The sequence below is a fragment of the Protopterus annectens genome, chromosome 3.part0 (genome assembly GCF_019279795.1).
Source record: "Protopterus annectens isolate FY-2018-M chromosome 3.part0, PAN1.0, whole genome shotgun sequence".
NCBI lineage: Eukaryota > Metazoa > Chordata > Ceratodontiformes > Protopteridae > Protopterus > Protopterus annectens.
In genome coordinates, this window is record NC_056731.1 from 768,601,041 (window position 1) to 768,619,172 (window position 18,132).

An 18,132-nucleotide genomic window follows, 5' to 3' on the forward strand; every position below is an offset into this window, starting at 1 on the left:
CTAATCTCTCCTTTGCCATCCCTCAGTAAATCGGTGATGGTTATCATTTTAGAGGCAAGGAGGCCTAGTACTAAAAAATCTTATGCTGCAAACTGGAAAAGATTTTGTGCGTGGAATCAATCTCCAGGGATGAGAGCAGCAGTGCCCAATTTCCCTCGGATTCTACAATACTTGACTGAGATGCTTCATAAGGGCTTGTCCTTTTCCTCCATCAAAATTCATGCCTCAGCTATTTCAGCTCATAGCACAGAGCCCTCCCCTCTTCTCTCTCCCACTGCTCAAGCAGTTCCTCAGAGGGGCCAAACATTTAAGGCCACCCAGGAGAGCTTCAAATTCAGCCTGGGACCTTAACTTTGTCTTGGAGAAACTCACTCTTCCTCCTTTTGAGCCAGCTGCTACTGGAGATTTAAAATTCCTTTCCTGGAAAACAGCTTTCCTTTTAGCAATCATTCTGCAAGAGTGGTATCTGAATTACAGGCCCTTATGGCAGTGGAGCCTTTAATCATCTTTCTTGCGGACAGGGTGTCCCTCAGAACCAATACATGCCCAAGGTGGTATCCAGTGTGGCTCTTAATCAGTCCATTCATTTGCCTACATTCTTTCCTAACCTACAGAACAAAGGGGAGCGGATACTGCACTCCTTAGATGTGCACAGACAACTTAGATTCTACTTGGACAGGACTAACCCTCAAAGGAAATCTGAACAACTGCTGATTGGATTTGCTGCAGGGACAGAGGGGAGAGCTATTTCAAAGCAAACCATTTCAAAATGGATAGGCCACTGCATTCATTTCTGCTATAAGCACCATGGAAAATCTTTCCCACAGGGCATCAGACCCCAGAGCTGCATCTACCTCTACAGCCTTTCTCAGGGGCGTCCCTACCAGGGACATCATAGAAGCTGCTACCTGGAGTTCTGTACATACTTTCATCAAGCATCATCATTTGTTAATTTTCTCCAAATCCAGAGCTGGCTTTGCCACTGCAGTCTTGCAGGGCCTTATTTTTGGTCCTAATTCTATTTAAATTCCTCCTCCCAACCTTAGCTTTGGGAATCTACCCAAATGTAATGACTGCAGCAGTGAAACACGAAGAACATAGTACAGTTGTGTACACTTACCATAAATGTAGATGTTTGAGTGTATTCACTGTTGCAGTCCTGGATGTTCATCGTGCATTACAGCTGCAGTAGTTACATATGGGTTTTCAGCCGGCAGGCGGTCCCTCGGTCGGCCGAATTCCAAAGTCTTGGTCCGGCGTCGGTTGTTGTCGCGTACTCTTCTGACGTCAGGAAGGCTAGAGTATAAAAGACACAGCCGACGCCATCTTCTCCAGTCTTTTTTGCCGCGCGGTGCCCGAAGCAGAAGCAGTTCGCAAGTGCCGGTCGGCCAGCTCCTGAATTACGAAAAAATTTCGGAACCGAAGTCTTCGTTAAAGCTAAGTACCCCGTTGGGGAACCTTTTCTTGCCTCAGACCGATGTCAGAAAAAGTTAATAATTGTATTTCTTGTGGGAAGCAAATGCCGCATAAGGATTTCCATTCCCTTTGCATACCTTGTTTGGGCCCAGACCACGACGTCTCGGGCTGCCGCTTTTGTGCTTCTTTCAATAAACGCACTATCAAGCGTCGGGCGGAGTACGCCCAACATTATTTTGGAAAAGCGTTTAACTATAAAATGTCGTCGGATACTCCGACTACCGCTATGTCCAGAAAACGCAAAGAAAAGGACCGTCAGTCGAGAACTGCGGTCTCCACCGACACCACGCCGAAACAAGCTCCACGTGGACCGGTTCTCAGTGAGACGCCTTTGCAGTCCCTGACTACCGACGACACCCCCTCGGCGGGGTCTTCTGTGCCTGAGACCGCTGGTTCTTCGGCCCTTTCTCAGACTACTACCGAAGCACCTGCTCTTGTCGAACCCACCAATGTGGACAGATCTACATCCACCCATGGTGTATTTCGGCCTTCATCTTCCTTCTCCATCAAGGCTTTTACCAAAGCTAAATCAGCCAAGCAACTTTCTAGGCCTGCCTCACAAGGCCCAAGACCTGGGCCCACGCCTAAGAAGCACATGCTTAAAATGGCTGAAGACCTGATCACTCTTATTAGAGGCTCACAGGCCCCTCCTGACAAGAGACCCAGAGTAGAGGAGGATTCTCCTCCTTCTGATCAAGATTCCATTTTATCAGAACATTCTGATGCTGAAGAACAGTCTTATTCTCCCTTTGAGGATTCGGATGCAGAGCAGTCCATTCCTTCTGTATCCCCCCCTGAGGATTTCTCATTTGGGGAAACTTTACACTCCTTGAGAGAGCACTTCCATTGGGAAGGCCAGGATTTTTCCGACTCCAAGAAAAGGCTCAGGGAATTCCTTTGGTTACCTCAGCATAGGCCTCTGGCTATCCCTCCTGTTTTGGAGGTTTTAGATGATGTATACTCGGAGGCCTGCTTAAATCCTGATTCTCTGCCTCCTGCACCAGTTAAGCCAGATAGGTATTACAGAGTTCCTAATTCTCATCAGTTCCTCTATAAAGGCCACAATGCAGATCCTGAAACTATTTCTCAAGGCCCTAAAGGAATTAAGGCTTCCACGGCCAAGAACCCACTGCCTTCGGAAAGGGAATCTAGATCTCTAGAAAGGTGGGGAAAGAAAGTTTACACCTCGGCCACCCTTGCCATGAGGGCCTTAAACTGCCAGTTTCATATGATTAGATATCAGCAATTTCTGTTATCTCAATTAAAAACAAAAATGTCACAACCTGAACAACCAGATTTAAAAGAGTTGCAGGATATGATGCATAGTGCTGAGCAAGTGGGCAAGCACACCTTACAATGTGGTTATGATGCACTAGAGGCCTCCAGCAGATCAGCCGCCACTGGAGCAGTCATTCGCAGACATGCATGGCTAAGGGAACAAAATCTTCCAGATCAAGTGAAAGCAAAAATTCTAGATGCACCATTACATAAGGATGTCCTTTTTGGTGGTAATGCTGAGGATATTTTACGTAAAATGGAAGAAAAGGCAAAATCTATGCAGACTGTCAAAGCTTTCTTACAGGTTCAGCCACCAAGGTTCAGCAGGAATTGGCCATCAAAAAACTGGTCCTTTCCAACGACCGACAAAGCCCAAAGGGGCAGATACAGACGTGGAAGGGGCAGAGGACAACCCCAAGGATCCTACAGAGGCAGACAATGGCAATCACCTACACCAAGAAGTGGTGACGACAGTGCACAGCAATACAGAAAGCAAACTCAATGACTCCCTCATTTCCATGCCAAGCAAAATTCAACTGGCAGCACCTTTGGGAGGAAAACTGGCACTATTTGCAAAAAATTGGCATATTGTCACAACAGACAAATGGATTCTGGACATAATAAACAGAGGCTACAAATTTCATTTCCACACTCTTCCAAAAATGAGAGGCATGCCAAACCTACCACAAAATCAAAGGGTAGAGGCACAACTACAAATTGCAAAGCTCCTAAACATGGGGGCTATACAAAAGGTACCTACGCACCAACAAGCACAAGGTTTTTATTCAAGGCTTTTTCTGGTGCCAAGAAAAGGAAGCGACTGGAGACCCATTCTGGACTTATCCATTCTCAACACATTTCTTCTAGTGCCAAAATTCAAGATGCTCACACTACAGCAACTCCTTCCCATGCTGGGCAAGGAGTTTTGGCTGGTAACATTGGACCTCAAGGAGGCATACCTGCATGTCCCAATCAGACAAAGTTGCAGAAGATACCTCAGATTTCTTGCAGGTTCAAAACACTATCAATTCTCTGCATTGCCCTTTGGCTTATCTACTGCCCAGAGTATTCACCAAGTGCCTGGCATCAGTGATTGCATACTGCAGACTTCAAGGGATACAAATTTACCCTTATCTGGACGACTGCCTGATCCAAGCGGACAGCAAACTCGTACTTCTCAAACATCTGGCATATGTGACACGTTCACTGCTTTCTCTGGGATACACCATCAACAAGGAGAAATCAAAACTAACACCCTCTCAGAAAATTACCTTCCTGGGTGCCAACTTGGACACAAACACTCAGATGGCTTACCTAACAACAGACAAACAAGGGCAACTATCTCACTACTTCAAAATGCTTGCAAAAAGTACCAGGCTTACTGCAAGGAAAATCCTGCAGGCTCTGGGATTCATGGCATCTTGCATTCTTCTAATCCCATGTGCAAAGCTGCACATGAGGAAACTTCAATGGTACCTAAAAAATCTATGGTCTCAACACAGTCACAGCTTAAAAGTGGAAATTCCAATAATTCCCTGCCTACAAAAAGAATTCATATGGTGGGCTCAAGCATGCAAAGTAAACAAAGGTCTCCCATTCTGCAAGCCTCAAGCTATACAAGTCATGACCACAGACGCCTCAGATTACGCCTGGGGGGCGCACATGAAGGACAGGTGCATTCAAGGCAGATGGCACAAAAAAGAAAAGCACCTTCACATAAATCAAAAAGAAATGCTGGCAGTAATAAAGGGATTTTCAGCTTTCAGAGAATTCCTGCATCCAGGACAGCTGCTCATAAGAACAGACAACACCACAGTAATGTGGTACATAAACAAACAAGGAGGGACCCATTCATACCCCTTGTGCAGATTAACCATGACTCTTTGGAATCTAGCTCTGGAAAGACAAATAGAACTCCAGGCTCAGTACCTACCAGGAATGGAAAACACGCTGGCAGACACTCTGAGCAGGCATATGACAGACCCTCACGAATGGAGGCTACATCCAGACGTATTCACAGAGATTGTCCAAGCATGGGGAAGGCCAGACATAGACCTTTTTGCCTCCCACAAAAATCATCAATTAAAAAAGTTTTGCTCAAGGACCTTCCACCCAAAGGCTTGGAAAGTGGACGCCCTTTCATTCACATGGACAACTTGGTCAGTTTATGCATTCCCACCACTACCTCTGCTGCCCAAGGTGCTTCTGAAAGCAAGAACAGACAAGGCAAGGATGATACTGATTGCTCCAGATTGGCCGAGACAACATTGGTATCCACTATTGAGGAACCTAACTCACACTCCTCCGTGGCCCCTGCCTCTAACACCTCTACTGCTGACGCAGAACAATTTCAAAACTCTTCACAGTCAGCTGAAAACTCTCAGTCTAGCTGCATGGAAAATTCCTTAACTTCACATCAGGCACTACTCTCCAAAGAAGTGCAGGATGTCATTTTGGAGGCTAGAAGACCATCTACAAGAAAAGCTTACTCCGCAAAATGGAAGCGGTTTTGCTGTTGGAATGAAGAAAGAGGACAGGATCCTAGAAAATTAAACCTGCCTCAGATGTTACAGTACCTGACTGAACTTTTGAACAAGGGACTTTCCTTTTCATCAATCAAGATACATGCCTCAGCAATATCTGCAGAATTCAACATGGATCCTCCTTTATTCTCACACCCTCTACTGCGACAGTTCCTCAGAGGGCTAAGAACATAAGGCCTCCAAGGAAACAACCAGTACCAGCTTGGGACCTTAACTATGTACTGGAAAAATTGACATTGCCTCCTTTTGAACCAGCTGTTTCAGCAGAATTACAATATTTGTCCTGGAAAACAGCTTTTCTACTGGCCATCACTTCAGCTCGTAGGGTTTCTGAGTTACAGGCCCTCATGGCGGTGCAGCCATTCCTAATATTCCATCAGGACAGGGTTTCCCTGCGTACTAACCCCTCCTTTATGCCTAAAGTAGTATCTGGGGTAGCCCTAAACCAGGCCATCCACCTTCCTACCTTCTACTCTAATCCTCAAAACAAAGGGGAAAGGCTGCTTCATTCTTTAGATATCCACAGGCAGCTACGTTACTACTTGGACAGAACCAAGACATTTAGAAAATCAGATCAACTCCTAGTTTCCTATGCTGTGGGGGGTCAAGGGAAACCTGTAACTAAACAGACCATTTCCAAGTGGATTGGTCACTGCATACGCTTTTGTTATTCCCATCATGGAAAGCTCGTACCTACTGGTATCAGATCTCACTCCACTAGGGCCACAGCCACCTCTACAGCCTTCCTCAGAGGAGTGCCTACTAAAGAGATCTTGGAGGCAGCCACTTGGAGTTCTGTACATACTTTCACAAAGCATTACCATCTGCCCTTATACTCCAGAACTAGAGCAGGCTTTGCCACTGCAGTTTTGCAGGGCATTCTAGCTCAACCCAGTTCCGTATAGTACCTACCACCCTATACATAGCTTTGGGATTCTACCCATATGTAACTACTGCAGCTGTAATGCACGATGAACATAGTACAGTTTTGTACCTACCATAAATGTAGATGTTCGAGGGCTGTTACAGCTGCAGTACAGGTTTCCCACCCTCCTTCCCCTCTTGGTAAGACCTTGGGGTTTTGAATACCTATTCATACCTGCTGACTGGGTTATCCTACTATGTTTTATTTGCTTACATTTGTGTATTACACTAATTTATGTATTGCCTTCCTTTTTGGGGGCACCTGACATCTGGGGCAAGAAAGACTGAAGAAGATGGCGTCGGCTGTGTCTTTTATACTCTAGCCTTCCTGACGTCAGAAGAGTACGCGACAACAACCGACGCCGGACCAAGACTTTGGAATTCGGCCGACCGAGGGACCGCCTGCCGGCTGAAAACCCATATGTAACTACTGCAGCTGTAATAGCCCTCGAACATCTACATTTATGGTAGGTACAAAACTGTACTTTACCCTTCCTCCAGCCCTCTTTCTACTTTTAGCTATACCTCTACTCTCCCTTACTATGCTCAAAAAGCTTTTTGGTGTATTTTCTTTTTTGTTGGAGTTATATCCTTGTAATTATAGATTTAATTGCTTCCCATTAGGGGGACACCTGACATCTGGGGCAAGAATAACTGATGTAATGACGTCGGCTGCATGTTTTATACCCCTGACGACCTGACACCATGGAAGAAGGGGACAGCATCTGATGCAGGACCCAAGACTTTCGTAATCAGGCTGACTGAGGGCTACTACAAGCAGATAATCCAAATGTAATGACTGCAACAGTGAATACACTCGAACATCTACATTTATGGTAAGTGTACACAACTGTACTTTTTTATGAGACAAAATTGTACAAATGTGTAGATTTATACATGTTTAGAACACAGTCAGGTGTGGATAGGAGGGTGTGAGGGAAGTAGTATTTGTTTCACTCTGTGTTCTCATTTTTTGTTTCTTGACCCTTTACTACAGAATCTGAAGTATTCAAATGGCGCAGCCCAGCTCAGTTACTTGGTTCTCCATTTTCCTCCTTTGATGGAGATTAGGGGAAGTTGTTGCAGCTGGTAGTATGAACATGCTTTTCTGGGAGAAGACTACGCCAGAGTGCTGAAATGATGTGATGCTTTATAAGTGCAGTGCCGCATGTGTACGTTTGGTACCCTACATTTTAAAAGCCTACATTTTTCACATACCCATTGAGTGAGTGATGCTCTCCCATAAGAATTCATGCAGTTGCAGGAGAATTGAAAAAAGTGATCCCCCAAAGAACTCCTTATTAGTATAAATGGGCCTTCCCATTGTGAAAAGTTGCCTACCTGTGTCTTATTTTAAGAAAATTTTGCCTGTCTTGAAGTACTGACTTGTGGTTCTTGGGTGTTTGCCAGCTAATTAGGAGGAGGAGGCAAAAGTTACACCTTTTGACTGAGATGTTTTGTATTGGTTTCTTTTACAAAGGCTGGTACTGTTTTTTCGATTTAACAGCAGAAGTAAAGGGCCTATTCATTCTGCTCTTTAAATACTTTTTAGCACTGTACCCCCTCTCTTCCTCTTAGCAAGATATCCTCCTGTCTGTCTGGGATGGTCTTTGGTTCAGGAATTGGCAATTTAAAGATGGCTAATAACTGGTCAAAGATCTGTACTGCCTTCTCTTCATCAATCTGTACTGCCTTCTCTTCATCAAAGCCGCACAAAGTTGTTCCACAAAAGTTCCATTCTCTAGCCACTCTCTGCTACCCCATTTTGATGATGACTTTTTTTGCCTTTGCCTGCATACATTTGTTGAATCTCTTTTTCATACAGTTCTGTACATTTTTAACCTATTTTTTTTCAGCAGATCTTGAATGAGATAGTGAAAAAACTGTGAATGCCCGAGATTGTGTCTGTATGGTTAGCTTTTTTTTTTTCCCCCTATTACATAACAGATGTTGAATCCCATAACTGAGATCATAGTGTTCAGCATTTCACTTATGGTACTCCTTTAGCCCACTTTACCATCGATAGAATGCATCAGTTTTAATGTTAAATGAGTACACACTTTTTTCTAAATTAGCGCTTACAGAAGAACAGTGAAGCTGCTTATAACTGCATCTGCTAATTTACCCAGTCATTTTTGGACGCAAGGTCAGGAATTCCCACTTAGTTTTTACTTGAATGTTATCTCCTATATGGGATACCCACATCTGAATTATTGTCAAAAATAAGTCTGCCATCCCTCCCTCCTTGTTGGCATCAATTCTCATGTCATGATCTTCATTTATAAATAGGGTTGCCACCTATCCCTTTTTGCAAGGAACAGTACCACTTTGGGCAGTTGTGTCCTGTGAAAAAAACCTAAGAAATGACAAATGTCCTGAGATTAAGACCAAATATATTTCTTAAGTTTTCTTTTATAGCTGCATAAAATGGTTATTTTGTATTTGAAACACATTAATATTGCATGAAATAGCATAAGCAACTCAAATGCTACAAAAATAAGCTTTTATTTTGGCAAAAAAGTGAAGTTCTGCCCTTTGCACTGGCCGTTGGTGTGTTTTGCCCTGCAAAATCTCTCTCAAAATGTCCCACTTTGGGCATTTGAAAAGGTGTCAACCCCATCTATGAACCGGTTCAAAGCAAGTTCGTTTTCTTTACCATTCTGCTCCTCTTGGGCACATATGACGGAACGAAGATGTTCTTCGTGTTTCACTGTTGCAGCCATTACAGTTGGGTTATCCTGCTGGCAGGCTACCCTCATTCGGCCTGAATTCCAAAGTCTAGGTCCGGCGTCAGTTGCTGTCGCCTGTTCCCTGACAGTGCGCCACTGAACATTTACATTTATGGTAAGTGTACACAACTGTACTTTCTTTCTGCTCCCTTAGTCCATTGCTGTTAATTGGTTTTATATTGAAAGTTCTTGTCTTCCTCTCATTGTGATTTTACTCCAGAGGAAAACCGGTCTTTAAATGTCGTTCAGTCAGCTGACTCGAGCACTGACTGTAGCTTCTCTGTATCCAGACTGTTCACTTGGTGCTGCTTCACTGTATGTATCACCTATCCCTCTGCTTACTCCCTTTTCCTACTGCTTTCCTGTTTAAACCTGTGTATTATTTTATGCTGCTTAATACCTAATATTCTTTTCTCCATGTTTGTCATTATGCCTGTTTTATATTCTGGTAACGTACCTCTGACCTCTTGGAACGCCATAAATGAGGGTACAAAGGCCCCAAAAATAGGAACAGTTTTTAAATATTCTTACAAATGTTGATAGTTGATAAAATAACAGGTTTTATATTGGCATTAATTTTCTGAGGGATTAAAGTCTGAAACTCAAATGTGGGTCGTTTGGCACTTTTCCATGCGGCCATTGTAAACAGTGCAGATACATTGCCAGTATGAGTTCTATTGAGATTAAACATGCTAAGAAGACCATTTGGGCATCAGGCCATTTTGATTGTCAGTCCAATTGTGTAGTATATGCAGCTACATGTTCCTCCTGTTCCTGTTTCTATATTGGAAAAACCATAAGAAGTTTGAACAGGAGGATTTACTAACACATTTTGGCAGGATTCCAACAACGCCTTAGCTAGGCATGCAGCTAATTGTGTAAATTACAAAAAGTTTTTTTTTTGTGGTAGATCACGTTTGTCCAGGTATATTCTGTGGAGACTTTAAGACAGCACTCTAATGTAAAGAAAGTAGATGGCAAATTCAATTGGGTGCTGATCAGTTTCCAGGTCTGAATGAGACAGTAAACATAAAATGCTTTCTGCAAATGCTGAGGTTATGAAATCAATAGTGAAGTATTTAAGACGCAGATTTATTGTATTTTTATTTGTTTTTACAGTTCTTTATGGAAAAGGTTTATTTTTATGAAGTTCACTTTAAGACCTGTATCAATTAATTATCAAGTGATTTGGATGATGGATTTTATACTTGTTGATTGTTCAGTATAAATAGTGATGGTTTTTGTGGCGTATTTGTTTCTGATGAAGTTCTTGGATTAAAGGACGAAAAGTGCTTGAAATACCCTGTGTCTGAGTTGTTTGTCATTGCAAGTAGTTTTTTGGATTATTTCGTTTTGTGGGCGAGGAGGTCGTTCGTTTTTGAAACTCAAATGTCTGTCATTTTCTGATTTCAGTCCTTCATGCTTTTCTGATGCCAGAAAATCAAAATTATTTTGAACAGTCCAAAAATAGGAGGCAAAAATCTGGACATTCTGCAAAAATATGTACAGTTGAGAGGTATGTGACTGGGAGCTGTTGCCACTTTCTTATACATTTTTGGAAAACCGAGCTTCATGTAATGGCTTTCTTTTAGAGCTTTGTGTTTTTGCAGTGCTGGTACTTTCTTTGGTTGCCAAGGCAACATACCATAAAAATAACATCAGGTATGCTCCCTTGCCTGTGTACCAGTAGGTACTTGTCAGAATGTGATCACTATAGGCTTCTGAACAGTGTTCACTTGCTTTAATATGCCTTTCAGCAAGAAGCTGTGTGTCCAACTGCAAGGTGCTGGTTTGGTTCCTTGAAACCCAAGAAATCAAGAAAAGGTATATGTAGCTTTTAGGGAGTAAACAACAAGAGTAATTCCCAAACTCAAACTCTGAAGAAGTGGGAGGAGCTGTAACTCATTCAGGATATGGAAGTGACTGCTCCTCTCCGCTGTTGTCAGGAAGAATGAAGCCAGGGCCAGGAGACTGAGTGAAAGATCTAGCAAAGAGGTGCCTGTTGAAGAACTTGGAATATGTCTGGTAAATGGTAAAAGACTGACTAGTCTGCATTCTGCAGTTCAGCAAGACAAGTGTTGAGCAAGAGTGAGTACTGGGTATGCATGCAATTTACTTGTCCTGTTAGTTACCTCTCGCCATAAAAGCAGTCATAGTGCTAGTCTGTATAGGAGTGTGTCTGAAAAGCAGTAAACATGATTGTTATGACAACTTTAGTTTAATTTTATCATCTGAGGTGTTCTTACGTATTTGTAATTGGTGTATATGGAGGTAGTTCGAGTCTAAGGATAAAAGCTGTGGCCTGATAAGTTAATACTGCAGCACTACTCCTTTCTGTAATGTGCCATTGTAGGATTTGTGTTTATTCAAAACAAGTTTAGTTGCATTGCTGTAGCTGTGTTTTCGTTTGATCACTCAGACATAAGAGGTGTACACAGTCAGTAAAGTGGCTCTACTTTTTATGTATAGGATAGCCAATGAAAGCGATTTATCCCTGTTGTCTGAGCACAGCCTGCACAAAGCTTTCTGCTTTCTCCCGCTGTGGAAGTTGCAGTGTCAATTGCATCATTTCTATAGTCAGAAAAAGCACTAAAATATTTTTTTATTTATTTTTTTTGTTTTTTACTTTTGACTTTAAAATTATTTGGAGTAACTTGGTACCCAGCAACTTGTTAGTGAGGCAGTGTATGTTTCTGGCACGAGCAAGTTAAAATACATTAATATTATGTAGTCCAATCTCGCCTACATTCTTACCCGTGGGTTCGGAGCCGAATATCGGCTCCGACTCTGCCAACTTTTCTAGGTCAAAGTCTTCTATTGGCTGGGCTAAGCAGTTATCCCATGCTGCACTGCTCCATATCCCCAGATCTCATTTGCCACTTGTGTAGCTCGGACGTGGTCTCGCTCTTGGCTGTGGCTAAGTACCTTTTTTTCTTCCTTTTGGAGAAAGTTTCTTATAAACAAAAAGCTATTTTCATAGCTAGTGTCTATTTAGTGTTTTCGTTTTAGGTAGTGTGTGGTTTTTGTGGTATCCAGCTAGCTGTTCCTCGGGCTAGGCCTGTTTTTAGTTACAGGACCCAGTCCTCTTGTCCTGTGTTTGCGCTAAAACCGTTTGTTAGAGCTTTTAGAGTCCGTTTCCCCTGGCTATTCTTGGTCAGAAACCGTTTGTTAGAGGTTTTTGGCCTTTTTTGTTACAGTGCGTGTCCCTTCTGAGGGTTGGGTGCAGCTTACTAATTTGTTCCCGCTTTTTGTGGTATTGCGTGTCTGTGTCCTTTCCTGTCAGACAAGTGACTTGTGCTGTGTTGGGTTTTTTTTTATGATTGCTTGTTGGGAAAATGTCCAAGGATTCCAAAGAGCACAAACCTTCGGGGTTTAAGAAGTGCTCTAAGTGCGGTTACAAGATGTCCATCACGGATGGGCATTCAATTTGTGTTTATTGCCTGGGAGCCATTCATCTGCAGGAGTCCTGCAGCTTCTGCCATGCTTTCAGTCCCAGAGTACTCCAGGAAAGAAAGAATAAGCTGATTTTAAAGGGACTCTTGAAACCCTCTTTCGAAGAGGCCATGGATTCTTCTCCCGGTGCTAAAAGTCTAAATCAAAAAAGAGATCTCTGGCGGCTTCAGTTTCCTCGGAGCCACCAGAGAAAGTCACAAGACTTGCTTCGACCTCCTCGGCTCCACTGTCCTCGGGGCCGCAGGAAGTGTCTGTGTCAATGGAACCGGCGTCGGCTCCAATTATTTTGGAACCTCTTCTGAGCCGATCGCCCAGTCTTAGACCAGGTTCACCTGAGAGGAGATCTCTATCTCCCTCCCTGTCCTCCAAATCCTCCAGGACCCTTTCTGATGTGGATGTTGATAGGGTGGTGCAGAGGCTCCTCCAGTCACCGGTTTTGGCGAAATTGTTTTTGGCTCAGGCCCAGACTGCTCCGGAGCCCGTCCCGACCCCTTCTTCAATCATTCCTCCTCCATGTGCATCTCTGTCTTCGGAGCCACAGTGTGGTGTTCCTTGGTCGGCTCCGATGGCCCCTCCGAGCCTATTGGTACCGACGTCGGCTCCGTCCACGGGGTTCGGGACTCGGATTCTTCAGTCGGGCCCGAGGGGGACATCTTGGGACATGTTTCTGTTCCGACTCTTCCACTCGGTGCCTCTGCTCGAGGGACCCCTACTCCTGTCTTGGTCTCGGAGGCTGGCCGGTCCTTGGACTCAGGGGGGGCCTGCCTTTGAGGCCATGTGGACTGCGCTGGCCAGATCATCAGCTACATCATGCGGGTCGGTCATTCTGTCCCCCACCACTCCGGTGAGAGCCTCTGATCACCTATCTGTAGACAGCGGAGCAACAAGGCCTAGGGATACCCCAATGAGTGGTCCCCAAGTTTCTGAGGGCCCTTCAGAGTTTGTGCCTGAGGAGCCCCCTAGAAAGAAGACTTGCAAGAGGAAGCACATAAACTCCCAGGATGAGTCTCTCACCTCTGATACTGACCTCGAGGAATCTGAGGGGTCCCCCAAGTCATCCTCTGATGATTCCTTCTCTGATATCCTGGAGATAATGAAACAAAGAGGTGACTGGCCGTCCAAAGCCCCCTCCGAGGAGGAGTCTCTCTTCCTTAAGGCCTTTGGCGCTCAGCCCATCGCCTCCTGGGTGTCCCAACCCTTCGAGCTCCTAGATCTAATTTGTCGGAGGGTGTGGGAGAACCCTGATTCTGTGGAGCCTGTACCCAGGTATCCCAACAAGTTTCTTTCTGCTCCCCCGGGTAAGGGGTTTCTGTCTAAAGGGGTCCCTGTGGATGCCATGGTGGTGGCGGCCACTCAGAAGGAAGTAGCAGAGACGTCTTCCTCCGTCCATCCTCCTAACAAGGAGTCTAGGACTATGGACCGGTACGGGAAGTATACCCTCTCATCAGCAACCTTTACCTTACGGTCGCTGAACTATCTGTCTCATTTCACTCGGCTCCAGAGAGACCTCCTCAAGGAGTTAGGAGATGCTCTTGCGGGTAATGTCCCTGAGGCGTTGGCCCAGACGGTTAACACCCAGGTGTCTACCCTCAATTCCATCGTCACCTCCTCCATGCGGCTCATCTCATATGCAGCCGATGGAGCGAGCAGGGCAGCAAGCTCAGGAGTCGCCCTTAGAAGGCAAGCCTGGCTGTGCCTTTGTCATTTCACGGAGGCCTTCAAGTTTTCTTTCACTGATGCCCCCTTTGATGGTTCTTTGTTTAGAACCAAAGTGAAAGATACCCTCGCCAGGTGCGAACAAGAGGGAAATACCCTGTCTGCTGTAGGGGTCCGTTTTTCCCTTCCCTCTAGGCCCAGCGGGTTGGGAAGATGTGGTTCAAAAAATGAGTTTTTTTCCTGCCGCACAAGGTGAGTCCCCCTCCAGAGGCAGAGGAGGGGGAGGTTATTCAGGGAGATGCCGTCCTAGAGGCAGAGGGGGCCCCCGCAATTCGGGAGACCTCGATTCCTTTTGCGGCTCTCCCTACACTCGTTCCTGAGGGAGTGCCTGGCTGTGCTTATCTGGAGCCAATCGGGGGCCGAATTTCATTGTATCTGGAAGCCTGGAAAAGCATCACCCAGGACCAATGGGTATTATGAATAATTTCCGGAGGTTATGTCATTCCGTTTACGTCAGACCCCCCTTCAGTCAGAAAAATCCCGGACGTTCCACCCAGTCAAAGGATCAAGCAGCCTCAGAGGTTTCAAAGCTGCTAGAAAAAGAAGCCATCCCGCGTGTCCCCTCAGACCAAGTCTGATTAGGGACTTGCTCAAGATTCTTTGGTGCCGAAAAGAACAGGGGACCTGAGACCCATATTAGATCTCAGCCGACTGAACAACTACCTACAGAAGTCCATGTTCCATATGGTCAGACTACAATCGATTCTCCCATTGTTGGGAGAGGAGGTATGGATGTGCTCCACTGACCTCAAAGATCCTTACTACCATGTCAAAATGGACAGGGCATCCAGGAGTTACTTACTCTTCCAGCTGGGAGCCAGTCATTTCCAGTTTCGAGCCCTGACCTTTGGTCTCACCACAGCCCCCAGGGTGTTCACCAAGTGTATGGCGGTGGTGACTGCTCACTTGAGACGTCAAGGATTCCAAGTGTTTCCGTATCTGGACGACTGGCTCCTTACCGTCCCCACCAGGCATCTACTAATCCAAACCAGGGATGCTACCATCACTCTGTCAACAGTTTGGCATAACACTAAATTGGGAAAAACTTCCTTGTTGCCCTCAAGCGTGTCACCTTTATAGGCGCAGAATTAGAGACCATTCAAATGCGATAATTTTTACCGCAGGGAAGGATCAGAGTCTTACAGCAACAGATACATACCCTGATGCCCTTGAAGAAAGCGAAGGCAAGATGGGTTCTTCAACTCCTCGGGACCATGGTAGCAACAATTATGTTGGTCCCTCTAGCGAGATTGCACATGAGACTTCTCCAATGGGCTCCTCTTTGTTCAATGGTCTCTCCAGAAATTTCCACTTTCTCACCCCATTTTGCTCACGGACAGATGCAAACAGGATCTTAGTTGGTGGCTTTGCACCAACAATTTGGACAGGGGAAAACCCTTTGTTCCACCCATCCGGGTTGCCGCAGTGACCACGGACGCTTCCCAGATGGGGGGGGGGCATTATCTTGGCAGGACAGTCCAAGGCACGTGGCAAGATCACGAGATACATCTGCATATCAGCGTTCTAGAGATGAGTGGTGTTACTTGCACTGCAGGCACTTCAGAGCTTTCTGCCTTTAGGTACGATTGCAATAAACTTGGACAACATGTCAGTAGTGTGGTATCTAAACAAGCAGAGGGGAACCAGATCTTACCCCCTGTGCAGACAGGCCATGCAAGTGTGGCAGTGGGCAGTATCTTCCCAACGGTTTGACAGCAAGGGAAACTGAGGGAAAGCATAAAGCAGACTGGAGGGCCAATCGTGAACTAAAGCGTCCCTGGGTGACTCCCCCTGTGGAGGGATCAGCGTGAAGTAGCTGCTGCATTTGGCATTGAGGGGGCTGGCAAAAAGGTTGCAGCAAGGCTGACCCCATCTGCTGAAGATTCGTTCTGCAACTAAACGGTTCAGGGACCACTCGTAAGGCATCAGAATAGCTCTGCTTAGCCTGTCCGCTATCACATTGGACTTCCCCAGAATGTGCGTTGCCACCAGAAACCATTGGGAAGATACTGCCCACTGCCACACTCGCATGGCCTCTCTGCACAGGGAGTAAGATCTGGTTCCCCCCTGCTTGTTTAGATACCACACTACTGACGTTGTCCGAGTGTATTGCAGTCATGCCTAGAGGCAGAAAGCTCTGAAGTGCCTGCAACGCAAGTAGCACCGCTCTCATCTCTAGGACGCTGCTGTGCAGATGTATCTCATGATCTTGCCATGTGCCTTGGACTGTCCTGCCAAGATAATACCCCCCCCACCCCATCTGGGAGGCGTCCGTGGTCACTGTGGCAACCAGGATGGGTGGAACAAAGGGTTTTCCCCTGTCCAAATTGTTGGTGCAAAGCCACCAACTGAGATCCTGTTTGCATCTGTCCATGACCAAAATGGGGTGAGAAAGTGGAAATTTCTGGAGAGACCATTGAACAAAGAGGAGCCATTTGAGAAGTCTCATGTGCAATCTCGTTAGAGGGACCAACATAATTGTTGCTGCCATGGTCCCGAGGAGTTGAAGAACCCATCTTGCCTTCGCTTTCTTCAACGGCATCAGGGTATGTATCTGTTGCTGTAAGACTCTGATCCTTTCCTGCGGTAAAAATGCTCGCATTCGAACGGTTTCTAATTCTGCGCCTATAAAGGTGACACGCTGTGAGGGCAACAAAGCAGATTTTTCCCAATTTAGTATTATGCCCAACTGTTGGCAGAGTGATGGTAGTGTCCCTGGTTTGGGTTAATCGATGCCTGGTGGGGGCGGTAAGGAGCCAGTCGTCCAGATAAGGAAACACTTTGCTCACTTGAGACGTCAAGGATTCCGTCACCACCGCCATATACTTGAACACCCTGGGGGCTGTGGTGAGACCAAAGGGCAGGGCTCGAAACTGGAAATGACTGGCTCCCAGCCGGAAGCGTAGGTAACTCCTGGATGCCCTGTCCATTTTGACATGGTAGTAAGCATCCTTGAGGTCGATGGAGCACATCCATACCTCCTCTCCCAACAATGGGAGAATCGATTGTAGTGTGACCATACGAAACTTGGACTTCTGTACATAGTTGTTCAGTCGGCTGAGATCTAATATGGGTCTCGGGTCCCCTGTTCTTTTCGTCACCAAAAAGAATTTCGAGTAAGTCCCTAATCCTACTTGGTCCGAGGGGACATGCTGGATGGCTCCTTTTTCTAGCAGCTTTGAAACCTCTGAGGCTGCTTGATCCCTTTGACTGGGTGGAACGTCCGGGATTTTTCTGTCTGACGTAAACTGAATGACATAACCTCCGGAAATTATTCGTAATACCCATTGGTCCTGGGTGATGCTTTTCCAAGCTTCCGGATACAACGCAAGTCGACCCCTGACTGGCTCCAGATAAGCACAGCCGGGCACTCCCTCAGGAACGAGAGTAGGGAGAGCCGCGAAAGGAATCGCGGTCTCCCGAATTGTGGGGGCCCCCTCTGCCTCTAGGGCGGCGTCTCCCTGAATAATCTCCCCCTCCTCTCCCTCTGGAGGGGGACTCGCCTTGTGTGGCAGGAAAAAAACCTCTGATTTTTTGAACCACATCTTCCCACCCCACTGGGCCTTGGGGTAAGGCCTAGAGGGAAGGGAAAAATGGACCCCTATGGCAGACAGGGTCTTTCCCTCTTCGCACCTGGTGAGGGTGTCTTTCACTTTGGTTCTGAACAAAGAAGAACCATCAAAGGGGGCGTCAGTGAAAGAAGACTTGAAGGCCTCCGCGAAATGACAAAGGCGCAGCCAGGCTTGCCTTTTAAGGGTGACTCCTGAGCTTGCTGCCCTGCTCTCTCCATCGGCTGCATATGAGATGAGCCGCATGGAGGAGTTGACGATGGAATTGAGGGTAGACACCTGGGCGTTAACCGTCTGGGCCAACACCTCAGGGACATTACCCACAAGAGTATCTCCTAACTCCTTGAGGAGATCTCTCTCGAGCCGAGTGAAATGAGACAGATAGTTCAGCGACTGTAAGGTAAAGGTTGCTGATGAGAGGGTACACTTCCCGTACCGGTCCAT

At 45.9% G+C, this 18,132-nt stretch overlaps 1 protein-coding gene across 1 annotated transcript in view; it reads left to right on the top strand.

Moving 5' to 3' along the window:
• TGFBR1 (transforming growth factor beta receptor 1) overlaps nucleotides 1-18,132 on the top strand; it is an 845,154-nt gene that overhangs the window by 276,694 nt on the left and 550,328 nt on the right. The window lies entirely within an intron of this gene.